Genomic DNA, 10,032 nt, shown 5'->3' on the forward strand with positions numbered 1-10,032 from the left:
CCATATAAACCATTCTCTAAAACCCCAATCTTTAGAGCAGCAGACTAGGTTCTGCTGTTCTCTCTGTGCTTGCGCTGGCCCAACAAATGCTTCCAGCTTTATGCTTGAACTGAGCCTTCATTCCCTTTGTTCAGGCAGAAGCTGTGCCTCAATCAAATTGCCAATTAATCACTGGGATGACGGTGGCAAGATGTAAAGTTCCAAATCCTCTAGATCAAAGTTTCCAAGCTTCCTCCTCTGACCAAAGGGGATAGGAAAGAGATCGAGAACTGAAGCTTTGGTTTTCCTTCCTACCCAGGTGGTTTCATTTCAGGGGTTTTAGCTAGAATGCCACATTTATTCCAATTTCTGGAATCCTCACAGCTTCTAGCTAACGATGTTTTTCTATAGAAGTGAGAGGGTATAATGTCTCCTAGCCAATTGAAACAGACTTTCTGTCTGATGTTATTAACTTTATCAAATAGTTTTCAAAGTCTTTGCACACTTAGGCCTATGATTGAAATTTATTTGGGGGGTATTTTATAACCTATTCCTTTGGGTTAGATGACTTGACTGAATTATAATTACTTTTACAAACAATTATAATTCAATTCAACAAACATTTAATAGGTGCAGCAGGCATTAATGCTAGCCCTGGGTGTACAAAGATGAAAGGCAGTCTCTGCTCTCAAGAAGATTTGAATCTAACAGAAAGGATACAAAATGTACACAAGTAAGGATGAAACAAGGTAGGGGGTGTGTGTGTGTACGTGTGTGTGTGTTGATAGAGGCAAAGGAAAGATCTAGACAAAGTGCGATAAGAAAATTTGAGGAGGAAATCACTTTCACCTGAGGAGTTACAGATCACTTTCAGCTGAACCCCCTTCGCCCCCTTAAGGGAAGGTGCCATTTACCTGGGCCTTGAAAGAAGAGAAGGAATTCAAAAAGCAGAACCAATAAGGGCATGTACCCCTAGGAAAAGGAGACAGTCCAATCAGGATGAGAATGTAAGGATGAGATGGAGAATCAATCAAGCAACAATCATTTATTATACACCAAGTGTATGCCAGCCACTGTGCTAAATCCTGGGAATAAAAACAAATTAAAAAAAAAAAACCCCAAAACAACCAGTCTCTATCCTTACAAAACTTTTATTCAAAAAGGGAGACAACATATACATAGATAGAACATATGCTTCACGAATTTGCACATCATCCTTGCGCAAACCTTCTCTGTATCATTCCAATTTTAGTATATGTGCTGCAGAAGCGAGCATCATAGAAAGAACATGAAAGATGGAGCACAAAGTTCCAGCGTTGCATCATCCAGAACTGTGAGCAAATCCATGGACTGGACAGCCTATAAGCTGCCCACAAAAGCCTTTATGTCAGAAGTATCTTTATTATGCAAATAACATGGAAAAGGGAACAAAGAAAAGCCCATGAATAATCCTTGGGGAATCCCCAAGTCCATATGACCTTAAAATCAGTGATGTAGGTGGATCCCTCTCTGGTTTCTGTTCTTCTGAGTTCCTAGGGCTTGGCTAAGTTTCAAGGATGATGCTCCCGTGACTGGCCTTGGTCCCCTGAGTTCTCCTCAGCAACCACTAGTCTCTACTCTGACTGGAGGGACTTCTGCTTTCTTTTGGTTCCATATGTTCCTCTGCTCTCTGGATTCTCAGCCTATTCTCTACTCTCAGTCATCTTTTTTTCCCTTGGGTAGATCTCTATTTTCCAGTCTTCTCCCTCTTTAGGAGCTTTGACCCACCCTACCTACCCCTGCACGCTTTGTGTTCTAGGGTTAACTTGTTCATTATTGAAACCACATCAGCAGCATGGTGTGGTGGGCAGAGAACTAGCCTCAGAGCCACAAAATCTGGAATCAGTCTCTATCTCTGACACATACTGGGTGTGTGACCAAGAACAATTCACTTAGCCTCTCAGTCTTCTAAGCAACTCTCTAAGACTATAAGGTCCTTCGTTGTACAGGGAATTTCCTAATCCAGGAACTCCCTGTATTAAATTTAGCACCCTCTCTGGGGCTACTTCCCCAATTCACATTGACAGTGGCAGTAGCCAAAGAGCAATCAATGACTACTGCTCACCTCAGGGTTCTAGCCCTATTTATTCCTAGCCCCACTTTAATACCTCATAGCTTCATAATTCTTCCAAATCCAGCAGTTGTTCCAGGGTTTTTATATATATATATATATATATTTTTAGTGAGGCAATTGGGGTTAAATGATTTGCCCAGGGTCACACAGCTAGTAAGTGTGTAAAGTGTCTGAGGTCGGATATGAACTCAGGTCCTCCTGAATCCAGTGAGCCACCTAGCTGCCCTTCAGGGTAAGATTTTGATACTGATCCTTGGGCCAAGCTTAAAGTAAATGGCATAATACCTTGTATCTCTACCTTATTCTCCCAATGCAACTTGATTTCTTAAGCTTGGGTATAGCTAGAGTCCTTTGGTTTGTATTAAGGCCCTATATGGCTGTATGTAGTGGTGTGCTTGAGCTTGGAAGAACTCCTGATTATTAAATTTTCAGTGTGAGCATTTACACTTCAGTAATAGGCAAAGGCCACAAATCAAGGCTTGATTTATTGTGTTGATTCTCTAGAAAGTGATGGAGAAAATAATAATAATGAAAATTAAATTTAAAAGTGCATTGTGCATACCTTCCATCCTCCCCATCCCTACTCCCCCCCAGCTGTTAAACATTTACTAGCACACCCCTGTATGCATGCTTATGTAGCATTCCACTTAAATGCAATAAGTTTTGATTAAGACTACTACACCAAAAACTGTTACTTTGAATACTTTTAAATGTTAGAATGTTTTTCCTGACTTCGGGCTTAAAATTTTTCTCTTTGTAACATTTTTTGGGGAAGAGGGTAGAGTCAGGCAGTGGGTTCAAGTCCTATGCTCAGTCCTATAAATTTGTTGTCATAGGGAAATGCTCAATGAGGAAACTCTCTACCAAAGCAGACCAACAAATTTGCACTTTTTATTCTTAGAGGGTTTTTTTTTGTGAGGCACTGAGGTGTAGAAGATTTTTTTTTTATTTTTGAGGGGCAATGAGAGTTAAGTGACTTGCCCAAGATTACACAGAAAGCATATTAAGAAAACCCCTTTCGGGGGCAGCTAGGTGGTGCAGTGGATAGAGCACTGGCCCTGGAGTCAGGAGTACCTGAGTTCAAATCCGGCCTCAGATGCTTAACACTTACTAGCTGTGTGACCCTGGGCAAGTCACTTAACCCCAATTGCCTCACTAAAAAAAAATTAATAATAATAATAATAAAAAAGAAAACCCCTTTCTTCTTTTCAACTTATAATATTGAGAAAGAATATTTCCTCCCAGCTAAAAAACACTTTCCACACCTTTCCTTTTAGGAAAATGGGTAGAAGGTTGAGACAAAGACTAAGGTGCCAGGAATAGGAATTGGGGGTGATAAACTTAAAATAAAGAGTACCGACTGTCTAGTTAGGACCATGGCTTCCCCGTCCTTCCTAAAGTGATTGATGACATGACCCTAAGGGTAGTGTCTTCTTTTCCATTCAAGAATTAAGATATTGAAAACCAAGAGAAAATCTTTTTAGTCCTTGAGGGCAGAGGCCAAGGGAGGAATCCAATAGTTTTAGTAGATAAGGTGATATGTTCAGGAATGTTAACCCCAAACCTTATTTTAACATATTAAAGTTTATTTTTAGTCAAGAGTCCTATAAATATTGCTTCAAATCATCTTGGGGTGGAGTGATATCAGTGGGCATGAGGGAGAGGAGAATTATGCCAATTTGAGCATTTCTTTCTCTAAACTAGAAATGCTTGGATTTAGATTAATGTTAAATTAACAAAAAAAATTTTCTGGCAAACTTGTGCCTAAACCAAAGGAAAGAGTATTATCCCTCTTCCAGGCAATAATTCCTTCATATACTTTAAGATAACTATCCCTTTCATTGTAAATCTTCTCTTTGCCAGGCTAAATATTCCCAGCTCGTTCAATCCTTCCTCAAATGACATGAAGTCAAGGCCCTTCGCCATTTGAGTTGCCCCCTTTTATTTTTATTTATTTATTCATTCATTCATTCATTTATTTGTTTGTTTGGCAGGGCAATGGGGGTTAAGTGACTTGCCCAGGGTCACACAGCTAGTAAGTGTCAAGTGTCTGATGCCGGATTTGAACTCAGGTACTCCTGACTCCGGGGCCAGTGCTTTATCCACTGAGCCATCTAGCTGCCCCGAGTAGTCCCCTTTTAGATTTTCTTCATCATATTATTCTAAAATGTAGGATAATTGAATCCATCACTGGTCTAACCAGGCCAGAATCCAAAGGACAAACACCCTCCTCTCTCAAGGCTATGCCTTTAATGCAGCCAGAGATCCCATTAGTTTTTTTGGCTCCCACATCACAGTATTGATTCATACTGTAGTCACAATCTGATAAAGTCTTGAGACCTTTTTTAGACAAACTATTATATTGTTATGTTTCTTCCATCTTGTACTTGTAAAATTTATTTTTTAAATCCAAGAGTTCATCTAGGGGTGGCACAGTGGATAAAAAACACCAGCCCTGGATTCAGGAGGACCTGAGTTCAAATCTGGCCTCAGACACTTGACACTTACTAGCTGTGTGACCTTGGGCAAGTTACTTAACTCTCATTGCCCCGCAAAAAACCCCCAAAACCCCCAAAACCCCAAGAGTAAGAATAAGACTAAGTAAGAATAAAAATAAGACATTTATTCCCATTAAATTTTATTTTACTTGATATGGCCTAATGGTCTAATCTGTCAAGATCTTTTTGAATCATAACTTGGTCACTTGATGAGGAAATTTCTCTAATAACAGTTTGGTATCCAAGAAATATACATATGTACAGACATATTGAGATGGGTCTTTATATACCTAGATGTATGTATATGTATAACCAAAAGCCATTTCCCACCATATAAGTGATCAAAGAATAAGAACAAACAATTCTCAAAATAATACTTGCAAACTATTAACAACCATATGAAAGAATGCTCCAAATCACTAATAAGAGAAATGCAAATCAAAACAACTCTGACATTCTACCTTACACTCTGCAAATTGGCAAAGATGACCAAAAATGGTAATAATAAAGTTGGAAGGATTGTGATGCATTGTTGGTGGACCGTGAATCAGTACAACCATTATGGAAAGCAATTTGGAATTATACAGAAAAAGTGACTAAAATATCCAATACCCTTTGACCCAGAGATTTTATTACAAGGCTTACATTGTAAGTAGGTCATTGATAAGAAGAAATTCCTCCTATACACCAACATATTTATAGCAGCACTTTTTGTGATGGCAAAGAATTAGAAATAAAGCAGATGCCCAGCAAGTAGAGAATGGTTAAGCAAAACTGTGTTATATGTGATTGTAATAGAATATTACTGTGTTTTAAGAAATGGCAAACATTTGGCCCTGGAGTCAGGAGGACCTGAGTTCAAATCTGGTCTCAGACACTTACTGGCTATGTGACCCTGGGCAAGCTGTGTGACCCCAAGACAATCCCAATTGCCTCAAAAAAAAAAAAAAAAGGAAAGGAAAGAAAAGAAATGGCAAATGTGATGAATACAGAAAAGCATGAACTGATGCAGAGTGAAGTCAGCAGAACCAAGAAAATAATATACACAATGTCTACAGAAACAGAAAGAACAACCTCAAAAAAAACAAACAAAACCCAAGGGGCAGTTAGATGGCGCAGTGGTTAAAGTGCTGGCCCTGGATTCAGGAGTAGCTGAGTTTAAATCCGGCCTCAGACATTTGACACTAGCTGTGTGACCCTGGGCAAGTCACTTAACCCCCATTGCCTGCAAAACCAAAACCAAAAAAGCCAAAAGTAAGCATTGCAAAATTACAAAGAACAGTCATGTTACAGATAGGTAATAATAAAGCAGATCCAGAAATTATTAGCTATTAAGATTTTGGGGGCAGTTAGGTGGCGCAGTGGATAAAGCACTGGCCTTGGATTCAGGACGACCTGAGTTCAAATCCAGCTTCAGACACTTACTGGCTATGTGACCCCGGGCAAGTCACTTAGCCCTCTTTGCCCTGCAAAAAAACAACAACCCCCAAAACAAACAAACAAAAAGATTTTGGTAGAGTGAAAGTTCCCACAGATGTTTGAATAACTAAATTCCTCCATCATTGTTTTGACTTGCCTTGATGCCAGACTTGTGATATGCTTATTGAACTCACCTACTTCCTTTTTTTGTTCACTTGGTTGGTAGTATACTCTGATGACTACATTGTTTTATTTTTTTGCCTTCACTGAGTGTTATCAAAGTGTTTTCCATGATACCTTCCCCCTTCTGGTTTCTGAATTTCTTTGCATTAATATACCTTCTTAAATTAAAATTTGTTACCCTGCCCCTCCTTTTACCTAAATTGTTTCTTTTGAATAAGAAGTACCCTTCCAGAACCACTTTTCTTTGCTCAGCCCACCAAATCTTAGTAGTAACTACTAAATCAAACTTGCCTTCTTGAATTGGGACAGTTCATAGGCAACTAGAATTTTTAAAAGGGAGAGAAAATTCCATTCCTTTTATTAATAACCTCTGCCCTAGAACTGAAGCTATGGATTTACATGGATTAAATAACTTGTGGGTGTTGTGATAAAATCTGTCATTTTGGCTCATGTAACCACCCAATGGTTTTTACTGAAAACTCAGTAAATTCAAAACTCAAAAAACTCAAATCAGAATTTGACTCATTTTGCCCTCACTTAGTATTTCCTTTGGGAACAGTAGAATTTGGCTCACGTCTTGGTCTCTAGAGAATAACCAAAAAGAACAATAATAAAAGCTATAATTTATATAATGCTTTGAGGTTTACAAAGCATTTTACAAATATTATGTCATTTTATCTTCAGAACAAACCTGAGAAGTAAATGCAATTATTAATCCCATTTTACATATGAGTAAAACTGAGGCAGAAAGAAGCTAGTAACTTGCCCAGGGTCATGTAGCTAATAAGTATCTGAGACCTTGGCTCCCATCACTCAAGCTAACAAGACAGGATGGGCTTTATTACTCCCACAAGAAAGCACAAATGACTAGCACCCAAGCCTATAAACAGTTAAAACATCTCTTCCTCTCTCATGATCCTTACCTCTCCTTAGTAACTATATAATCATCCAGACTATAGTATTCTTAGTAGGTTGAGAACATTTTCTATCATGAATTCTTTGAAATTGTTTTGGATCATCATTGCACTGCTGAGAAGAGCCAAGTCTATAATAGTTGTTCATCACACAATGTTGCTGTTATTGTATACAATGTTCTCCTGGTTCTACTCCTCTCAGTCAGCATCAGTTCATGTAAGTACTTCCAGGTTTCTCTGAAATCCTCCTGCTCATCATTTCTTACAGCACAATAGTATTCCATTACATCCATATACCACAACTTGTTTAGCCATTCCTCAATTGATGGGCATTCCCTCGATTTCCAATTCTTTGCCACCCACTACAAAGAGAGCTTTATCTTATCTGGACACAGCTTCTGGGGCAGCTAGGTGGCACAGTGGATAGAGCACTGGCCCTGGATTCAGGAGTACCTGAGTTCAAATCCGACCTCAGACACTTAACACTTACTAGCTGTGTGACCCTGGGCAAGTCACTTAGCCCTCATTGCCCCCCATTCCCAAAAGAAAAAAAAAGAAAACTATGGTAAGACACAGCTTCTGCACAGTTGGTGGAGTACCAGACTTGGAGTCAAGAACGTTTGGGTTTTAATTCCACCCAGATATTTACTAGCTGTGGAATTCCAGACAGGACAGGTTACTTTCTCTCTGTGAGTCTCAGTTTCTTTATTTGTAAAATGGCAATTAAAATAATAGCATCTACCCCCACAAAGTTTTTATAAGGAGCAAAAGAGATAATACATTTAAAAGGATAGTAGGTTCCCTCTTGCACTGAGCTGACAGAAAGAAAAGGTAAGTACAACAGGCATCTGGCCTAGGAGCCCAGTCCACCATGCGCAGAATGCTTAGCTGATACAATCTACTGGTGGATTTTGTAGTATGTCTAGACATTGTATAATTGGTTGTGGTCTGCTAACCATATGGTAAATAGGAGCCTCTTCGATTGGTCGTTGCTGTTCATTTAGCTGGAACTGGGGGTCCATTCAAAAGGCATTAGGTCACTTCATCTTCTCTGTCTTTAGCTAACTTCTTCCTGGGAGAAGAGAAACAATGCTGCAAGAGGAGAGGCCCTGTCCTTACCACCTTGAGTACAACATCAGTGTCTGTTCTTTTGTTTAGGTGAAGGAGACTAAGAGATGGATTTTGGAGACTGTAAACTTGAGATCAGGAAAATGAGCCACCTGAAATTGAAGAGTGAAATCAGGTCAAGTTTGCAGCCATCTTGGTCCAAGACTGGTTGATACTCCAAGGATCAAAGAATGACCTCTGGACCCAGCCCAGTGGTAGGTAGATAGGACCAATGCTCATCCAGTCACAATGCCACATTTGGAGTTGAACTAGGTGAGACCAATCCTGGGTAGAAACTGAGTTAACTCAGAACTACCTCTTTCAGAAACCAAGGTGGAGGGAGAAAAGAATGAAGAATGGGATAGGGGAAGAAATTTTTGTACTTTTGTTTCTGCTGTATCTTTGATGTTAATATGTCTCTGTAAAAGGTAATTGATATTAATCAGTTAAATGGAACTGAGACTTTAGTCACTAGAACCTAAGGAGTAGGGGGAGGAATAGGAATATTGGCTCAAGTTAATAGTAGTAGTGAAAGGGTACCCTTAGAACCCTAAGTTGGGGGAGATATCACCAGCCTAGCTCTGGGAAAGTGAGGTTAAGTAGTATACATATAAAAAGAGTTTTGCAAGCTTTAGAAGAGAGGTACTTAAATTTTTGTGTGTGTCATGGACTTCTTTGGCAGTCTAAGAAATCTGTGAATCCCTTAATGTTTTTAAAAGCATAAAATAAAATCCATAGAATTACAAAGGAAACCAATTATAATTAGGTAACAAAATATTAAAAAAAAAGGTTTGCTGACTTCTGGTCAAGAATCTCTGCCTTAGAGCCTCATTATTATTATTTAAACTTTTTTGGGGGCTGGGCAATGCGGGTCACACAGCTAGTAAGTGTCAAGTGTCTGAGGCTGGATTTGAACTCAGGTCCTCCTGAATCTGGTACTTTATCCACTGTGCCACCTAGCCACCCTATTTAAACTTTGTATTGCCTTCTTTGTATACAGCAGGTGCTTAATTAGTTTTTTTGAATGAATGGAAAAGCACTGGAAAGAAGGTTGTTTTAAAATTTATTTTATGATCCTCACCTGTAAAGTATCTAGCAATATACATGATGAAGATTTGTTCACCAGCTTATAAACACCTATATGGATACTTGTCATCTGCCTTCTGGTAAGTTAAATACAAACTTAAAGATGTTTCATGTGCTTGCTTGATCTTGCCCTCAACCATACAGTACAACTCTATATCACTTACCTTTTCCTAAATTCTCAACTACTGATGTAAGTTATATGGTATAGGATCATCAAAACTGTACCACAAGGCTAAGAATTGAGAATCAAGGGAATGTCCATCAATTGAGGAATGATGGAAAAAGCTGTGTTATATGATTGTAGTGGAATGGACTTGTGCTACAGGAAATGACAAACAGGATGATCCCTGAAAAACCTTGAAAGACTAATGAACATTGATGTATGGTGAAGTAAGCAGAGCTGAGAGGACATTGTGCGTAGTGACAGCAATATTGTTCAATGAGTAATCGTGAATGACTTAGCTACTCTCAGCAGTACAATGATCCAGGACAATCCCAAGGAACTAATGAGGAAGCATACTATGCACTGCTATAGAAAGAACTGATATACCCTTTGACCCAGCAATACCACTTTTAGGTCTTTTTCCCAAAGAAATCATGGAAAGGGGAAAGGGACCCACATGTACAAAAATATTTATAGCTGCTCTTTACATGGTAGCAAGGAATTGGAAGTTGAGGGGGTGCCCATCAATTGGGGAATGGCTGGACAAGTTGTGGTATATGAATACAATGG

General features: G+C 39.1%; 1 pseudogene; it reads right to left on the bottom strand.

Annotated features, from left to right (window-relative positions):
• Positions 1–1,159: 1,159 nt before the first annotated feature.
• Positions 1,160–1,255, bottom strand: LOC122737729 (annotated as a pseudogene).
• Positions 1,256–10,032: the final 8,777 nt, after the last annotated feature.

The sequence above is a fragment of the Dromiciops gliroides genome, chromosome 1 (assembly GCF_019393635.1).
Source record: "Dromiciops gliroides isolate mDroGli1 chromosome 1, mDroGli1.pri, whole genome shotgun sequence".
In the NCBI taxonomy this organism is placed as follows: domain Eukaryota; kingdom Metazoa; phylum Chordata; class Mammalia; order Microbiotheria; family Microbiotheriidae; genus Dromiciops; species Dromiciops gliroides.